The sequence below is a fragment of the Ranitomeya variabilis genome, chromosome 2 (genome assembly GCF_051348905.1).
Source record: "Ranitomeya variabilis isolate aRanVar5 chromosome 2, aRanVar5.hap1, whole genome shotgun sequence".
Classification (NCBI taxonomy): domain Eukaryota; kingdom Metazoa; phylum Chordata; class Amphibia; order Anura; family Dendrobatidae; genus Ranitomeya; species Ranitomeya variabilis.
In genome coordinates this window covers 579946585-579967124 of record NC_135233.1, presented here as the reverse complement: position 1 = coordinate 579967124, position 20540 = coordinate 579946585, and the positions used below count along the sequence as shown (strand labels likewise).

The following is a 20540-nucleotide window of genomic DNA, read 5'->3' as shown; positions in this document are numbered from 1 at the left end:
CGTGAAGATCTCACAATCAAAATTGTTCACCAACTGCTGCTGTATCAGAGAGCGACCGTTATAGTGCACCAAAAAACTCTGCCACACCAACAAATCGTCCTTGTGTTCCTGACGCAGTCGAATGAAATGATGCGAGGCCCGTACCCCCGCCATCGCCCTGGACAACCTTCTGCAAAAAATTCGTCCCATGGGCATAATCCTACACGCAAAATTCAAGCGACCGAGGAAAGACTGCAACTCTTTCAAAGTCACCTTTTTTAGCCTGACAATGCGACCGACCTCCTGTTTCAAAAACAACAATTTTTCCTCTGGCAACCGACATTCCATTTTTTCCGAATCTATCAGAATACCCAAAAAACTTAAAACAGTGCAAGGGCCCTCAGTTTTTTCCTTAGCCAAGGGGACACCAAAAAGCTCCGCCACCCATTCCATGGCGGCCAAAGTATTGCCACACACATTAGAATCGGGAGGACCTATAAACAAAAAATCATCCAAGTAATGAATGACGGACGGAACACCGGCCACCTCCCTGACCACCCATTCTAAAAAGGTACTGAACGTCTCGAACAAGGAACATGAAATGGCACAACCCATCGGCAAACATCTGTCTAAATAATAACCGTCATTCCAAAAACAACCCAACAACGGAATACTGTCCGGGTGAATCGGAAGTAATCTAAAGGCCGACTCCACATCCGACTTCGCCAACAAAGCTCCCGTGCCGTAACTGCGCACCCAATGCACCGCCATATCAAAAGACGTATAGACCACAGAACATAACTCTTGCGAAATGCCATCGTTAACAGACAACCCCTTCGGGTACGACAATTGCTGAATTAGGCGAAATTTATTCGGTTCCTTCTTTGGAACCACCCCCAAAGGTGAGACAATCATCCCTTCAACAGGTAAACTGGAAAACGGACCAGGCATTCTCCCTAACTCCACTTCCTTTTTTAACTTTTCGCTAACCACTGCAGCATGTAACGCGGCCGAACTCAAATTTTTAACCGAAAACGGAACCGAGTGATCCGGGGGAGGAATGCGAAAACCTTCCGCAAAACCCATACTAATAACTCTTGCCCTCTCCCGATCAGGGTACCTACTTAGAAAGGGGGCCATCTTTTGAAGCCTCACCGGCTTTCTTAATGCATTTAGAGGCCCCATGGGAAATTCCATTACAGTGGGAGCACACATGTTTGAACTTGCAGGTATTTCCGTACTTGCACTGGCCCTCGTTAAATTGCCAGCACGTTCCAGATTTGTCTTTTGCTCCCTGTGACCCCTGACCACTATTGCCATGTCCTGCCTGCTGGGTAACACTCCCCCCGCTCCAGTGAAAGGACTGTCCGTACCTAACTGGCGCCATCACTTTTAACCAAAGACCTATGTCTTTCTGGTCCCACCGTATCTCAGGCCTGACCGCCTTCCTCTGCCTAAACTGTTCGTCATAACGCAACCAGGCCTGTCCACCATAAGTACGGGGCGCTTCCCCAATCGTATCAAGATAACAGAACAAACCGGAACAATTTTTAGGAGACTTTTCGCCAATTACACTCGCTAGGATTGCAAACGCTTGCAACCAATTAGTAAACGTCTGCGGGATAAGTCTCCACCTCCTCTTTTCCTCGTCCTCCTTCTTGCTGTCATCCTTTTTACCCTTGTCCAGATTAAACTTCTCTAATGGGAGAAGGGAGAAAATCTCCACGTAATCATCTCGCCAAATTTTCTCCTTAACCTCCTTCTTCAAATGAGCCCAACGGCCCTTCAAAACATACGAATACCTCACCCTTAGCCCTATCGTCCAACTTCACTGTGTCTCCTTTATCCTTTTCAGTTTGCATGGATACAGACACACCGGACACCGACGGCGACTGCTCAAGCGCTACCGATCCGCCCTGATCAGCTATCAGCTGCGCCGCAACCCCCTCCCCGGGAGCCAAGCCCCGACCGGTGGTGCCACCACCTCCCTCACTGCCCCGCTCTGCAATCTGCTCAACAATTGTGACACGCTAACCAAAACGTCTCGCAATCCAGGCTCGGCCGACCCACCGGTACCATCTAACTCCGTCACCCTCCCACACGACACCAGAGGGGCCCTCACCTCCGCTGCTAAGACCCCCATGGGCAACAAACTGGACACAGATTGATACTCACCGAGCTGCGCAGGTGCTGTGTCCCTGCCAGCCGTACGTCCGAATCCCGCCGCTCCCTATTGACCTCTGGATCATCGTCAGAAGAATCTTCAGCGCAACTGCGCTTCTCCTGGCCCGCGCCCCTGGCCTCCACGTCACCAGGGGAGACCAGAGCGTCTGCCGTGCCTCGTCCGACCGACCTTAACCTGGATCTGGACCGCACTTGCTCTGCAGGCCGTGGATCCCTAACCGCCACTCGTCCCCTGCATCTGCCAGGCCGCGGGGCCCCGCTGCCTGCCGCTCCTCCCATCTAGCGCCCGTCCTCTAATCCTTGCTGCCGGGACATCCCCTGTGCCGCTGCGACCGCCGAAGTCCAGCTGCCCACGCTCCTGCCGACAGGCGCCGGTGCTGCATCCGCTCTGCTGGTGCCCGCCGCTCTGGTGCCACTGCACCCTGTGACCGCCACTCCAGACGTGCTGCTGCCTGACCGCGGTGCAGCGGTGCCGCTCCTGGGTTCCGGTCTCCTGCCAGCCGCTCCCCGGGTCCTCGATGCGGCCTGCTGAGGTGCCGCAGGCCTCACTTCGGTGAGGCCCTGGTCTCCTGCGCAGCCCTCTCCACTGCTGCGCTCCTGGGACCTGTGCCAGCCGGCCGGCGAGGAGGATTCCTGCCAGAGGGGGCACAGCGGGGGGACGCCACGCCGCTGCACCCAGCCTCCACAGGGTCCCAGGAGGGGCTCCTGGGCCTGCGCCTGCTGCGCGTGCTCACCTCCGATGAGAGTCTCTGAGGGGGCCTCGTCCGTCTGCCACGCCTGCTGCTGGTGTCCTGGCCTCCTGCGTTACCGAGCAGCGAAGTGAGCTGCTTCTCCAACCATCCTCCCCTCCTGGACCTGGCGACACCTCTCAGGCGCCCCACCAATTCATCCACTGACTCCATAACGAACAGGTACTACGACAGGCTGTGTGGTGAGGGGGAAGGGGGCTTATCTCTCTCTCTTTCCTCTGGCTTGATCTGGTGCAATGTGACACCTTTTCCTGCACTTTTCCCTTTTTATACCCACGCCCCCCCACTACAAAACCCCTCCCTAAGCTCCCCTTCTACCCAATCATACTATTCGGGCCTGATTTCAAATAATGCCTTATGGCCAAGCACAGTCATGGGGGGCCTACATTAGCTGCGCCTATTCCTGCCCCCTCCTGTATAACAAATGTACCATGCATGGTCTTCCTACAGACAGAGCAGATGTCTTTATTAACTCATTAAACCATCATTAGATTCTGTTCGAGAAAGCAGGCTGCACCATCACAAAATAATATTCTCTTTAAAACTGATCAATAATCTATTTTGCAAGTAGCAATATGATGCACCATTTCATTTTGTGACCTTGAAAAAAACAAGTCCCTGATGAAAAGCCAATAGCTCCAGACCCTGGAATATAGAAAGAAATAGATATTGTCTGGAGGGAGAGCAGTTTTGTAGTCCTTCCATAGTTCCTCTGTGATATGTCATATGTCCAAAGAGTGTTAACACAATCCATCAATCCATTGATTGTTCAGGGTCATTCAGATATGTAAGCAGACCTCTCATACAAATGAGATGGAGGGTAGAAAACCAAACATATGCTAAGTAGGTACATACATGCCTGCAGAGTGAAGATCAATGTTAGAAATGTGTTCCCTAAAAGAATTCCTATTAAAATCAAATCAAGAATTATTATACACATGTGTAATACACAATGTCCCACAATGCCTGTGAGAACAATCATGGCACATTCCAACTTCCAACACATGGTGTAATATTGCTAGCGTACTTGCCTACTCTCTCAAAGGCTTCCAAAAGAAAGGGAAAACTCCCAGACTCATGCAAGAGTTGACAAGCTTCCACCAAAGCCAACCAAAATGTCTCCAAGAACAAAGCTTCTGGTGCATACTGTCATCAGCATTTGTTTCCAAACCACAGTCAGAGGGAAGCAAAAGGGTTGTTTAAGGGGCATAGCCTTTGAGACATGGAGCATAATGTGCAAAAAAAACTTTTTTGGGTGCTGGGGTTTGCTCACCGTATTTGGTGTTATCACTAGTGAAGGAAAATTGCTATACTTGGCGCTCATTAATTTGTAGGACCAAGTGCAGTGGTCTCATTGGTGGTCTGCGTTTCTCAGGGTTCCTGTCCAGATTTCTGACGTAGTCAATTAATCTGATCCTGTCTTCAAATGGTTGTCCAGGTTTGGGCTTCAAGTCTGCAGTCACCCTATGTGACTGCACAGTTGTGAATCCTCACACCGCACAATGTTCACTGTTATGATTCTCCATTGCTGGGAGTGATTTGGATACATCTGGTCATGTCACGAATAAACATGCAAGGTCTTGCTCAATACAAGTGAACTGACCGGGCTGGACACATCTAGTCGAAATTAGGACAGAAGTATGCAAATCGCATACCTGCGGTCTCAGGCCTTTCAAGAAGTCTAACCAAGCTACATATACTTTTCTGCTGAATGCACAGTATCTGTCCAGCCTCAAGCTTAACCCCTTTACCCCCAAGGGTGGTTTGCACGTTAATGACTAGGCCAATTTTTACAATTCTGACCACTGTCTGTTTATGAGGTTATAACTCTGGAATGCTTCAACGGATCCTGGTGATTCTGACACGGTTTTCTCGTGACATATTGTACCTCATGATAGTGGTAAAATTTCTTTGATATTACCAGCGTTTATTGGTGAAAAAAATGGAAATTTGGCGAAAATTTAGAAAATTTCGCAATTTTCCAACTTTGAATTTTTATGCAATTAAATCACAGAGATATGTCACACAAAAAACTTAATAAGTAACATTTCCCACATGTCTACTTTACATCAGCACAATTTTGGAACCAAATTTTTTTTTTTGTTCGGGAGTTATAAGGGTTAAAAGTTGACCAGCAATTTCTCATTTTTACAACACCATTTTTTTTAGGGACCACATCTCATTTGAAGTCATTTTGAGGGGTCTATATGATAGAAAATAATCAAGTGTGACACCATTCTAAAAACTGCACCCCTCAAGGTGCTCAAAACCACATTCAAGAAGTTTATTAACCCTTCAGGTGTTTCACAGGAATTTTTGGAATGTTTAAATAAAAATGAACATTTAACTTTTTTTTCACCAAAAATTTACTTCAGCTCCAATTTGTTTTATTTTACCAAGGGTAACAGGAGAACATGGACCGCAAAAGTTGTTGTACAATTTGTCTTGAGTACGCCGATACCCCATATGTGGGGGTAAACCACTGTTTGGGCGCATGGCAGAGCTCGGAAGCGAAGGAGCGCCATTTGACTTTTCAATGCAAAATTGACTGGAATTGAGATGGGACGCCATGTTGCGTTTGGAGAGCCCCTAATGTGCCTAAACATTGAAACCCCCCCACAATTGACACCATTTTGGAAAGTAGACCCCCTAAGGAACTTATCTAGATGTGTGGTGAGCACTTTGACCCATTAAGTGATTTACAGAAGTTTATAATGCAGAGCCGTAAAAATAAAAACTCATATTTTTTCACAAAAATGATCTTTTTGCCCCAATTTTTTATTTTCCCAAGGATAAGTGAAGAAATTGGACCACAAAAGTTGTTGTCCAATTTGTCCTGAGTACATTGATACCCCATATGTAGAGGTAAACCACTGTTTGGGCGCATGGGAGAGATCGGAAGGGAAGGAGCGCTGTTTGACTTTTCAATGCAAAATTGACAGGAATTGAGATGGGATGCCATGTTTAGTGTTGAGCGATACCGTCCGATACTTGAAAGTATCGGTATCGGATAGTATCGGCCGATACCCGAAAAGTATCGGATATCGCCGATACCCGATACCAATACAAGTCAATGGGACACCAAGTATCGGAAGTTATCCTGTATGGTTCCCAGGGTCTGAAGGAGAGGAAACTCTCCTTCAGGCCCTGGGATCCATATTAATGTGTAAAATAAAGAATAAAAATAAAAAATATTGATATACTCACCTCTCCGACGCAGCCTGGACCTTACCGATGTAACCGGCAGCTTCTGTTCCTAAGAGTGAGCGCTTGAAAGACCTTAGATGACGTCGCGGCCTGTGATTGGAATGCAGACTTAGGTGGATTGGTCTGCAGGCGTCACATTGCATTTGCAGAACCCCTAATGTACCTAAACAATAGAAACCCCCCACAAGTGACCCCATATTGGAAACTAGACCCCCCAAGGAACTTATCTAGGTGTGTTGTGAGAACTTTGAACCCCCAAGTGTTTCACTACAGTTTATAATGCAGAGCCGTGAAAATACAAAATCTTTTTTTTCCCACAAAAATTATTTTTTAGCCCCCAGTTTTGTATTTTCCCAAGAGTAACAGGAGAAATTGGACCCCAAAAGTTGTTGTCCAATGTGTCCTCAGTACGCTGATACTCCATATGTTGGGATAAACCCCGGTTTTGGCGCACGGGAGAGCACTCAGAAGGGAAGGAGCACTGTTTTACTTTTTCAACACAGAATTGGCTGGAATTGAGATCGGACACCATGTCGCGTTTGGAGAGCCCCTGATGTGCCTAAACAGTGGAAACCCCCCAATTATAACTGAAACCCTAATCCAAACACATCCCTAACTCTAATCCCAATGGTATCCCTAACCACACCCCTAACCCTGACACACCCCAACCGTAATCCCAACCCTATTCCCAACCGTAAATATAATCCAAACCCTAACCCTAACTTTAGCCCCAACCCTTACTGTAGCCTTAACCCTAGCCCCAACCCTAGCCCCAACCCCAACCCTAACCCTAACCCTAACCCTAGCCCTAACCCTAACCCTAGCCCTAACCCTAACCCTAGCCCTAACCCTAACCAGAAAATGGAAATAAATACATTTTTTTAATTTTTTAATTTTTCCCTAACTAAGGGGGTGATGAAGGGGGGTTTGACTTACTTTTACAGCGGGTTTTTTAGCGGATTTTTATGATTAGCAGCTATCACACACTGAAAGACGCTTTTTATTACAAAAAATATTTTTTGCATTACCACATTTTGAGAGCTATAATTTTTCCATATTTTGGTCCACGGAGTCATGTGAGGTCTTGTTTTTTGCGGAACGAGTTGACGTTTTTATTGGTAACATTTTCAGGCATGTGACATTTTTTGATCGCTTTTTATTCTGATTTTTGTGATGCAGAATGACCAAAAACCAGCTATTCATGAATTTCTTTTGGGGGAGGCGTTTATACCGTTCCGCGTTTGTAAAATGGATAAAGCCATTTTATTCTTCGGGTCAGTACAATTATAGCGATACCTCATTTATATCATTTTTTTATGTTTTGGCGCTTTTATATGATAAAAACTATTTTATAGAAAAAATAATTATTTTTGCACCGCTTTATTCTGAGGACTATAACTTTTTTATTTTTTCTTTGATGATGCTTTCGGTGTTCCCTGAAGGGGTTAACTAGTGGGACAGTTTTATAGGTCAGGTCGTTACAGATGCGGCGATACTAAATATGTGTTCTTTTATTTTTTTTATATTTAGATAAAGAAATGTATTTATAGGAACAATATATACCGTATATATATTTTTTGGGGGAATTTTTTAAAAATTGTTTTTACACATGTCAATATTTTTTTTTTACACTATAACATTGCCCCAGGGGGGGATCATGTTATAGTGTAAGATCGCTGATCTGACACTTTGCTGTGCAATGTGTCAGATCGGCGATCTGACGTGCACAGCTCCAGGCTTCCCGGCGCCTGCTCTGAGCAGGCGCTGTGAAGCCACCTCCCTGCAGGACCCGGATGCAGCGGCCATTTTGGATCCAGGCCTGCTGCAGCGAGGAGGAGGTAAGAGACCCTCGGGTCACATCAGGTCTCAGGGAAGCACGCAGGGAGCCCCTATACCGCCAGAACACTGCGATCATGTTTGATCGCAGTGTGCCGGGGGTAAATGTGCCGGGGGCGGTCCGTAACTGCTCCTAGAACATAGTGCCGGATGTCAGCTGCGATAGTCAGCTGACACCCGGCCGCGATCGGCTGCGCTCACCGTCGGTGGTCATACGGGCCCACCCCACCTCGACGGGATAGTACGTCTAATGTCATAAAGGGGTTAAAGAAGTCTCCCTTGGATAACCTCATGTTAGAATGAAGCCACCTCCAATGACAGTTGTAGAAATTGTACCATAAAATGGTGCCCAATCAAGTGAATAGGAAAGCATGATATACAGCACATGGCGGCGTTAAGTCCAATGAAGCAGAAGCCCCTCTTTTCAGAAAACATTTGTCTCACAGGACTGGAGACTTCCCTTAATGCCTCATCAAAGGGTATCATTACCAGGTCCAAAAATCTGAAGGAGGCCCTCTTCAAGTACCATTAAGGTAAGACAAAAAAAACAAGGCAAATGGTCCAGGAGACCCTAAGTTAAAACTTTAGCAGTACTAATTTCTACATTCCCAGTTGGAAACGGATGTGGCACAGTGTGATCATAGTCCAAATTTTGCTACGGAACCCAACAACATGTTTTACACAACTTTCTGCTTTATATACCCAGAAAGCACCAGCTATACACTTGAAATTAAATATGGAAACATATTTTGGAAGCTTAGGAGGGTTGGAACCATAATTCCTATCAAGTAATAGGGTCAATGTCAAATGAGATAAGCTGGTGGATCTCATAATTTTAGCAATTAGACCATAAATCTTAAGATCAGGCATTAATACAATATGGAAGGGATTTAGAGGACATACTGTCTTGCTTTCTTCTCATCTTTTGCAAAAATACCATGTTTTTTTCTTGTATAAGCCTCAATGCAGAGAAAAATAAAACAAAACATGCGTCTTGAGTAACTTTACAGGTAGCAATTGGTGTACGGACCATCTACATTATAGTTTCCCAAATTGTGCTACCAACAATCAAGAGCAATGTTCCTCAACTCTAGTCTTCAAGAGCCAGCAACAGATTGTTACCAACGATCAAGAGCAGTGTTCAACAACTCCAGTCCTCAAGAGCCACCAACAGATCATTCATTACCAATGATCAAGAGCAGTGTTCCACAACTCTGGTAACGATCTGTTGGTGGCTCTTGAGGACTAATGATCAAGAGCAGTCTTCCACAACTCTAGTCCTCAAGAGCCACCAACAGATCATGTTTTCAGGATTTCCTTAGCATGGAGTTATTACCTGGCCGATACTAAGAAAATTCTGAAAACGTGATCTGTTGGTGGCTCTTGAAGACTGGAGTTGGGAAACACTAATCTAGAGGTTAAGGGGCTATTCAATGACCAATGACATCAGAGGACAAAACCTCTAAATTGAAGTATGGGAAAGGATCCCACGTCCGACCTTGTAACTATGCATGTGATTTTAACCCCTTTATGACGATGGATGGGATAGTACATCTGATGTCAGAAGCCCCGCTTTGAGGTGGGCTCCGGCGATTCAACAGCTGGCATGTCCCCCGTAATAGGCACAGGCGGAATCGCGATCCACCTGCACCTATTAACTAGTTAAATGCCGCTGTTAAACTCTGACAGCGGCATTTAACAAGTGCTTCCAGCCATCGGGCTGGAAATACGCACACTGCTGATCCCCCTCACGTGAAGACCTCTATGGTTGTTGATGCCAGATTGCTAGGAGTGCCACCCTGTGGTCGCCGCTCATAGCAATGCTGTAATTCTACTACATAGGGGCGATCTGAGCATCGCCTCTACAGTAAGTAGCAGAGGGGATCGAGTTATGGCAGCTTCTAGCCTCCCATGGAGACTATTGAAGCATGCCAAAAGTTAAAAAAATGTATTTAAAAATATGAAAAAAATAAAAAAAACATAAACGTTCAAATCAACACTTTCGCCCCATTCAAAATAAGACAATAAAAATAAAATCAAACCTACACATATTTGATATTGCCACGTTCAGAATCGCCCGATCTATCAATAAAAAAAAGGATTAACCTGATCGCTAAACGTCGTAGCGAGAAATAAAATCGAAACGCCAGAATTACCTTTTTTTGGTCGCCATGACATTGCATTAAAATGCAATAACGGGCGATCAAAAGAACATATATGCACAAAAGTGATATCATTAAAAACATCAGTTCGGCATGCAAAACATAAGCCCTCACCCAACCCGAGACCATAAAAAATAGAGACGCTACGGGTATCGGAAAAGGGCACAATTTTTTTTTTTAAGCAAACTTTGGAATTTTTCTTTACCACTTAGATAAAAAAGAACCTAGACATGTTTGGGGTCCATGAACTCATAATGGAGAATCATAATGGCAGGTCAGTTTTAGCATTTAGTGAAACTAGTAAAAAAGCCAAACAAAAACCAAGTGTGGGATTGCACTTTTTTTGCAATTTCACCGCACTTGGAATTTTTTTCCCATTTTCAAGTACATGACATGCTAAAACCAATAGAGTCGTTCAAAAGGACAACTCGTCCCACAAAAAATAAGTCCTCACATGGCCAAATTGATTGAAAAATAAAAAAGTTATGGCTCTGGGAAGAAGGGGAGCAAACAACAAAAACGCAAAACTGAAAAAAGCTCCGGTCATGAAGGGGTTAAAAAAGGTTATTTTTAGGTAACAAGTTCAGTGTCAGTATTATATGATTATTATGTAGTACCGAGGCCAGTCAATACTGTTATGATGAATTCAACGTCAAAGTAAAAACCATTTGTAATGCTTAAAAGCATGTGTTTGTTATGTGAGCCAACCCATTGATTTCTTTGTGAAATGAGTCTTTGCTAGCATGATAGATCCTCTACAATGATAAATATAAAAATTATATTCCGAATCTGTTTCTACATTAGAATGTGCTTTACATGAATACCAGCAATTGTACGAAAAAACAATCAATTCAGGGTCAGATATACCGCCGATGCAGCTGTACCGAGGCCTCGAGCGGGAGGAACTAAGAACACAATATGGTCAATGGCAGCATCGATGCCAACAGGAGAAGCAGGTGGCCCGCTCTACTGCATGCATATGGTTATGCTCCAATGGCACTGTATAGAGGGAAGGAGATGTGCAGAGCGCCCTCTGGTACAGTCTTCAAAAATTAGAAGAACTGCACCCAATGATATTTGTGCATCATTTCTTCTCAGCCAATCACAGACTTTGCTTTATGATCACATCTGTGATTGGCTGATGGGATGATCTGCAATTGTCTTCTGTTCCCTGGATTGGCAGATTGGAGCGGGATGCTGCTGCAGAGGATGACAGTGGACCAGACTGACAGGATTTGAAGACTTGTGGAAATTTTGTAAGCCTATTGTTTTGAAAAACAAAAAAATACAATTTACATATTATTAACCATGTTGGAAAAAGTGGTCACCTAAGGAAAGTGACATATCCTTAAATTCTGTGCACAGTAGCTTGTTAGGGATTTGCACCGGCTTGGTCTGTATCCGGCTGCGATCTCTTTTGCGTAGACCAAAAACCCATATGAAACCTTACGCACATCACCTGACGTGCTAGCTATTATTGGGTCAGTTTGCTGACCGTTGAACATGGGCATAATGCTGGCCAAATATACAATTATTTGAATGAGGCTGGTTACAACCCTTAACCCCTTTGCAACATGTGCCATGCATGTACGGTGTACGGCGCAAGTCAGAAGCGGGTGTGCCGGGCAAGTTCATGGGGTGAGTCGGCCAAGTACTTGGCTGACGATGGCTGCATGTAACAGCCAGGACCTACTGCTCCATCCGCGGTTGTTAACCACTACCAAACTCTGACAGCTGCATTTAAGATGTACCAGCAGGGGGCAGTGTCATTCTATGCACCCATCAGCGAGACTGTGAGGTATTGTGGGTCACTGGTGGGTTGATATGACGCCAGGTTCAGCTGAAGATTTCTACACTTGTCATTATGGAGCTACTTCGAAACCCTGCCAGTGGCCGAGCTTCAAAGAAGACAGTGATTTTCACTATATGCAGCGATGCTGTGGCATCGTAAACCAAAACAATTCAAGACTTCTAAAATTATGGGTTTTATTGTCTCTGCAATGCCACAAAAAATGCTGTAAAGAGAGATCTCTAATTATTATTAAAAGGGTTATCCAAAATTATTTTATTCTTTATTCTGGGCAAAAGAGCTAACAGACAGGTAGCTGCTCCCTGTTCTGCCCAGTGAAGATCTCTGCCGGTACAGGGCGGTCACAGACTATTCCTGCGGCTTCAGCTGACGTCACATCGACAGAGCAGCAGCTTCTCTTCCACCAGTAGTGTAGGTATCGGGGGGGGGGGGGGGGCAGAGGGTGCGCAGCACACCGATTATACTTAAGACACGATCTCCCTGCTCTACCGCTTTCTGTTCTGTAGATCCAGGGGCCAGGGACAGACAGAAACCAGAATAGTAATTCCACAGCACTTAACAGCCATCATTATCCCTGTCCTCATTAGGGCTCACAATCTAAATTTCTTATCAATATGTCTTTGGAATGTGGGCGGAAACCCATACAAAAACTGTGAGAACATACAAACTACATGCAGCTGTTGGTGGTATTTGGTGTTTTGGCTCATCTGGTAATCTTTATTTATAATAATCTTTATTTTTTATATAGCACTAACATATTCCGCAGCGCTTTACAGGTTGCACACATCATCGCTGTCCCCCTTGGGGCTCACAATCTAAATTCCCTATCACTATGTCTTTGGAATGTGGGAGGAAACCCACGCAAAAACGGAGAGATGTTGTCTTTGCAGATGTTGTCCTTAGTGGGGCTTGCACCCAGGACTCCAGCGCTGCAAGGTTGCTGTGCTATCAACTGCGCCACCGTGCTGCCCCGGTAAAGTGGATTCTCCAAGCTCAAGGATTAGGTGGGCATACAGGCCATGGGCATCAATGCAACAGGCAGGTAAAAGGCATACTGGAAGCATATATCAGAGGTCCTGAAGGCCACAGGTAGACAGGAGACTGGGAAGCAGGTAGCAGACGTCCTGGAGAACGCAGGCAGACAGGAGTCTGGGAAGCAGCAGAGATTCTGGAGGCTGCAGGCAGACAGAACTCAGGAACACTTAAAGTCTTAACACCAAGACACAGATGTGTGTCAGCAGACATTGACTTGGCAGCACGCTGTTCCACCTGCAAAGCCTGATCTGGAGCACAACAGAGTTCAGGTGAGGGGAGCAAAGCATAGATCCGGGACAGATGTGTAACGAGGACCTCAGAGTTGCAAAGCAACAGTGCTAACCACTGACCCATCATGTTCTCACACATCTACTGATACTTGTCTACACCTCTCATACCATTGCTTCTTAAGGTACCATCACACTCAGCGACACTCAGCGACGCTGCAGCGATATAGACAACGAGCCGATCGCTCCAGCGTCGCTGTTTAGGTCGCTGGCGAGCAGCTCTCTCCAGTGACCAATGATCAGGGGATCGACTTCGGCATCGTTGAAACTGTCTTCAACGATGCCGAAGTCCCCCTGCAGCACCCGGGTAACCAGGGTAAACATCGGGTTACTAAGTGCAGGGCCGCGCTTAGTAACCCGATATTTACCCTGGTTACCAATGTAAAAGTAAAAAAAAAAACACTACATACTCACCTTCTGATGTCTGTCACGTCCCCCAGCGTCCGCGCTGCTGCTCAGAGCTTCCTTCACTGAATGTGTCAGGGCCGGCAGAGCACAGCGGTGACGTCACTGCTGTGCTCGGCTTTATGGCCGGCACTGACACATTCAGTACAGGAAGCTCTGAGCAGCAGCGCAGACGCCGGGGGACGTGACAGACATCAGAAGGTGAGTATGTACTGGTTTTTTTTAAACTTTTACAATGGTAACCAGGGTAAATATCGGGTTACTAAGCGCGACCCGATGTTTACCCTGGTTACAAGCGAACGCATCGCTGGATCGCTGTCACACACAACGATCCAGCGATGACAGCGGGAGATCCAGCGACGAAAGAAAGTTCCAAACGATCTGCTACGACGTACGATTCTCAGCAGGGTCCCTGATCGGCCCTGCACTTAGTAACCCGATATTTACCCTGGTTACCATTGTAAAACATTGCTGGCATCGTTGCTTTTGCTGTCAAACACGACGATACACACCGACCTAACGACGAAATAAGGTGCTGGCCTTCTAGCTCCGACCAACGATATCACAGCGGGATCCAGATTGCTGCTGCGTGTCAAACACAACGATATCGCTATCCAGGACGCTGCAACATCACGGATCGTTGTCGGTCTCGTTGGAAAGTTGTTCAGTGTGAAGGTACCTTAAGCTTTATCTATTTGCAGGGATACATCCAGAATATATGGTTAGAGTATAAGGCTGGTTTCACACTTGCGTTTTTTGCCGCTGCGTTTTAGCGCTAAAAAACGCATGCGTTTTTTTCTATACTTAACATTAAAAACGCATGCCTTTTTTTGCATGCGTTTTGACGCGTTTTTGGCAACGCATGCGTTTTTTTATGCGTGCGTTTTGTTGCAGAAATGCAACCTGTAGTAATTTCTAGCGGCGTTTTTTTGCCGCAAAAAAACGCATGCGTTTATTCGCGGCAAAAAAATGTATTGGTGTCTATGTAAACGCATGCGTTTTTAAGCACATGCATTTGCATGCGTTTTTAAACGCATGCGTTTCTATAGAAAACACAAGAAAAAACAAGAAAACCCTAACCCTAACCCTAACCCTTGGGTTACTAGGGATCCTAACCCTAACCCTAAGGTTAGGATCCCTAGTAACCCTAGGGATCCTAACCCTAGGGTTAGGGTTAGGATCCCTAGGGTAACGGTTAGGGTTAGGGTTAGGATCCCTAGGTTCAGGGTTAGGGTCCCTAGGGTTAGGGTTAGGGTCCCTAGGGTTAGGGTTAGGGTAAGGGTTAGTATCCCTAGGGTTAGGGTTAGGATCCCTAGGGTAATGGTTAGGGTTAGGGTTAGGATCCCTAGTAACCCTAGGGACCCTAACCCTAACCCTAGGGATCCTAACCCTTAGGGTTAGGGTTAGGATCCTAACCCTTAGGGTTAGGGTTAGGATCCCTAGGGTTAGGATCCCTAGGGTTACTAGGGATCCTAACCCTAACCCTAACCCTAGCTATTTCTGTTTATAGTGGGTTTTCTAGTTGATTTTGATGATTGGCAGCTGTCACACACTTCTCATCATGCGTTTCAAAAACGCAAAAGCAGGAAAAAACGCTTGTAAACGCGTCAAAACGCCGAGTTTTTTTTACCACATGCAAAAACGCATGCGTCTAAAAAACGCAGCGTTTAAACGCGTTTACATGCGTTTTTGCACCAAATGCGTTTGCGGTAAAAACGCTGCGTTTTTAAACGCAAGTGTGAAACCAGCCTAACAAAGGGACGGTGGTGCCGTAAATTCCACAGACACATTCCTCTTCCAAAGTTGTCTGTTCTGCCTTGGAAATCCTTGTAGCCTCCGTCTTTTTTAGCACCTTGGTCACTCCAGGTACATGTCCGATCTGCATGACACTTTTGATCTTCAAGGTGCTGGCAGCTTGACATCAAACCACTTCACCCCAAACTTCAGACATCAGCTCTGTCATGGAGTCCTTCTGAGCTCTCAAAGAGTTTTCAAACTAAACTTTGGAAACATTTTCCACTTCTTGCTATTTGCAAACATATACCCCTTCCCCAGTGTAAAAGTCAACGCCATATATTCAAGGTTCCAATTATAGAGAATCTTAACTTTTTGTAACCCATCAGTGTGATCAAAGAGGGTTGAAGGATTTAGCACCACACGGAACTGTATTTCTAATACGATTAATGCAAAATTAATGTGGTGCCATCTTTGACTTCATGTATTGTCCCACTTTAAAGAATTGTAATTTGATATACTGTAGAGCTGGAACGAGTAACGTTCTTTTAGCTTTTATATCTATCTCCAAACAATATATCTGACATCATGTACAAGCGGCAATTCCTGTTAGAACTGTGGAGAATGAATTCCCTTGACATACTTATAGACAATGTAGATAAATGCAGAAGCTGGGAGAAAATTCTCTTTTTTTCCTTGAAATTCATCCTATAAACAGAATAAGTGTATATTATGCTTTGCCAGCACATTAAGCCTATATTTGCAGCCAAATAGGACTTTCTGAAGGCAGACATGTAAAGTAAGCTCTTCATACACAGGAATAATTGTCGAGCGTACAATGTTTCCTTCAGTTTTTTCTCTTCTCAAATATACATTTTTCTAATGAGAAATTACTAATCCTCCTAGGTAAGCAGGAACTATTTTCGGAACACCTTGATTCTCTCAGGAAGAATCCAAAACTGGAAGGACTCTCGATGGCATGTAGATTTTCATTAACTTTTCTTCACATATTTATGGCTTTGTGACATATCCAACAATAACTAAAGAGATTAATGTATGATGTAAAAAATAAAAACATGCTACTCACTTTACTGCCCACCTCTCCATCCCCACTACTACTCAACGTTACGTGTCCGGTCATCGCCACATCTTCAGATCTTCAATGCTTGTGCTGAAATCTCAGGGCCTTTCACGCTGGGCTGAGACTTCCAGCTTTGATAAGACCTGGGAAGGTACTGCACATGTGCACACAAGATCATGGCACAAGTCGTTACGTCATGACATTGTGACCTTTCATGCGCTGGCACAGAATCCTCTCGGTCTCATCAAACCCGGAGGTCCCAGCCTAACATGAGAGGCTTGGAGATTTCAGTACAAGCGGCAGCAATCTGAAGATGCAGCAAAGTCTGAATGGGTGATGCAAGATTCCAGAGAGGTGAGTGTTAGGATATCGCAACCCGGGAAGGTCACGCAAAACCAGTCGCTTTGAACTTTGTGTCGTACAGCTTCCCTCCAAATAAGCGATACACATGCACTTGTGCATGCAAATTATCGGCTCCATTTGCAATAGCCATCCAATAATGTCACAGATGTGCTTGATGGGAAACAAGTTTGGAAACGTTGCCGGCCATGGTAGCACGTTTAGGCCATGTAGGCTGCTCAGACTAGCAAAAGCAACACACGGCCTTGCGTTGTTGTGTTGAAAAACATCTCCTGGAACACGTTGGAGCGCATTTAGAGCGGCAGAAGAGTCCTCAGACAACTATTAATAACCTTATTAATGGCAGCCAAGGCTGTAACTGCAGGGATTTCTGCACATGGCGCTCATACTCCATATTGAACAAATTAAGGTTTGTTGAAAAATCTATTTCCCTTTTTGCATACTGTGATTTCCAGTACTCTATGACGTTCCCTTCTTGGTGTTGTAATTTCAACGTTGATGAGTGTAGTTTAAAAGATTATATTAACGGCAATAACAACTGGTTTATAGTCATTGAAAATACTTTAATTATTATTCAAATATTGTAAAAAAAAAAAAAAAAAGTTTAATATATGCAGTACAAATTTGTACAGAATAAAAATCCAAGCGGTAAAACTATTTTGAAGTTTTGTTAAAGGTATAATTTAAAAAGAATTTGGCTCTTCAAAATTTCCAGTGAGCTAATCTAGGAATTGAAAAACTCAACTAGAGATACAGAAAGCACAAGACTGAGGTTCTTAATAATTCCAAACCAAGAATTCCCCAAACCATAAAGACAGGGTACAATATCACCCCCCCAACCTATTGCACTCTATATATAAGTATTCTCTGTATTAAGATATGAAACAAAAGTAAAGTAATCAAAAGCATAACAGGAGTCACCACCAAAAAATATGTTCTCTGGTAAAAGGTCCTGGAATTATATCTAACCCGATAACCATCCGATCAACTGAGAACTATACTTAAAGTAACACTTAGATGCAAAATGAAGGGTTGTGTTGAGCGATGCACTTAGAATTTATTACACATCATCTCCTAATAATAATCCTTATACATAGGGCAAAAACAATCTGACTTCCTAGAAAGGAAAAAAAAGATGTTCCAACTTGTGTGGAAATAGTTGCTGAGGCCACAAAATTGCAGCTTACAATTTTACCATCCCATTCCAGTTCTGAATTCACAAGGAGCACTTACATCACCATCACTTTGGTGGAATATTGGCAGGGCAGATTTGGCACAAAAATCCAATGGGAATGGAGTAAACAGGGATACTTCTATTATTAATCTAAAAAATAGTTTGGAAAACAGTCACTTGATCAAATAGACTTGATCTTTGTGCACCGAAACACGTTGCAGTCAATTAAAATCCTTTGATTTTACCACCATTGACTGAACTGGATATTTTTTGCCTGACTGCAGAATATTCTATGCTGACCTGATCTCCTTGTATTCGATCATGATTTTGGCATAATCAACTAAAGATCCAGGACCGAGGCTACATCATTATCCAATCAAACTTGCAGATTTGATCTCTCGTCTTGGGACAAGATTATTACAGTATGATAAATATATACTCACTGAGGGTCTGGCTGTTGAGACTATAAATTATCCAAAGAATGGTGGCGAGAGATTTTGTGTGCATAGAGTATTAGTGACCACCACTCCTATGGGCAGTGAGTCGGGCAAAGATTGCACATGCTCATTATTGCTCCATTTACACAGAAGACTTTGGTCCATCCTTTACTCACTATCAATAACTGTTTCAGCAACCAGCCCCACAGAGATTATACATTTATACATGTTAGAGTAGAAATTCCAATTACCGTAAAAGTTTTTAGGATTCAGTTTTTGGCTGGTGAGAACAGAAGAAATACAAAGGCTTGTGATTTCTAACAATCTCCAGAACTTGCTGGAGTGTTCATATATTTTATACCCTTCATGAATAAAGGTGTTCCACACAGTGAGAAAGCAATAACCCCTTCCATTACTCTAACATACCCTTTTTTAAGCTTTCCAGCAAATGGAACAATTTTTGAGGACTTCCGCGCAAGAATTGCCCAACTGTCCACCATTTATCTAAAGACTTTGGCCAGATTTAGTGCACGATAAAAGTCCTATGCATAGTCTCTGGAAAGAGAGAATGTTAGATTATTTAGAATTGTGTATTTTAGTCTTAAGATTGTGTCCATAATTACTAAGTAATAAAATGAGCTGAGCATTGCTGCTGAAGATTATTATGTAGCCACAAGCTTTTTCTATAGCATGACATGAAATCATTCCTCTTCCTTATTTCATATTTGCCTCCTTCTCCCGTTTGTTGTTGCTGGATTATAAAAGCCTTATAATTGCACCAATTCCCCAGAAATCGGTACTTTCTAAAATTAATGACCGATTTCACAGAGCATTAACTATCACAGGCCACAGTTCATTAACTACTTGTAACAATCAGCTTCTAGGGGTTGTTGCTTAATTCGACACTTGCTTTGAGTATATGTAATTTCTGAGGGAAAAAAAACAACTGTGGTATATAACTGAACGACTCTGGATTCCTTGCAGGGTATAAGTTTATGTAAGAAACATAAAAGCTGAGCTGAACAAAAACTCCAGTTAATGTTTATTGCTCGGAAAGGATATCAACTACAGAATATGTGTGAGATGTAAGCCAACTATTGGTTCTTTTAGCTGTCATTATGTTGGTACCTGGAGCATTAAACATCACCCTGGCGTTTAGAATCCAAGACACAATTCACATATTTGACCTCTTGAAATATCTTGCAATCAGATACAAATACACTTTTTAACTAAACGTTTATATCTAAATACTATTATACATTGCCAGATAATGTCTCCTCTCCATGGATTACTGATGAAATGTGAAGTGCCCAAATAAGCTTTTAATACAGCATATTTTTCAAGTAAAAGTAGCTCAAAGTGACTCCATAGATATCACTTTTGCCCCTGAAGAAGCCGGGTTCTGTCGAAAACGCTTGGCCAATTTTCCCCGTTTATCTACTACTCTGCATTTGAAATGTACTATCCTTTATCTGGCACATCTTTCTTTTTGAAACTACTTTTGTTCTGCGTTGCCTTCTCAGAATCTCGTATATACATTTATTGCAGTGTCATTATCTGGTTAATATTTTTCCACCTGTGCCTTATTGTTATTCATTATACATTAGCTAGAAGTGCACATTCTTCTATATTTTATTAGATTGTGCTGACTACATTATACCCATTTAGTTTCCGGTGGCTTGAGTGTTGGACTACATTTGCTCCTTGGACTATCCTATGGGGGGTGTTCAATACCTTATTCAATTCAAATCTGACAACTATGGTAAGTTTATACTTTAGCGTATGGTCTTTGAATTTTTTTAACGTTGCCTCCACTTTTAAATTGTGCTTATGGTTACATTTTCATTTGGGTGTGACAATTCTTTATGTAGTATCTTTCTTTTGGGTCCTTAAACATTTCATTGATTTGCTCAGTTTTGGGGCAGATTCAATTCTACTGGAAATGAGTTAAAACACCCAATGCAATCTTACAGTCCCTTCTCCTTGGTCATCCCTTTACCTGTCCCACCGTTCCCCATCATGTCCTCCAATCAGCTCCTCTCTAGTTTTCATTTTCCTTTTGGTCTACCTTTGTGTGATGACGACTAGACCCTACGTGAT

The 20540-nt window shown here is 43.7% G+C and overlaps 1 long non-coding RNA gene across 1 annotated transcript in view; it reads left to right on the top strand.

The window, feature by feature from the left end:
- The first annotated feature begins 20128 nt into the window (after positions 1–20128).
- Positions 20129–20540, top strand: part of LOC143809739 (uncharacterized) — a 65222-nt gene continuing 64810 nt past the window's right edge. The window contains exon 1 of the long non-coding RNA XR_013222425.1: positions 20129–20202. This is a non-coding gene — a long non-coding RNA (uncharacterized LOC143809739). The remainder of the gene's footprint in view (positions 20203–20540) is intronic.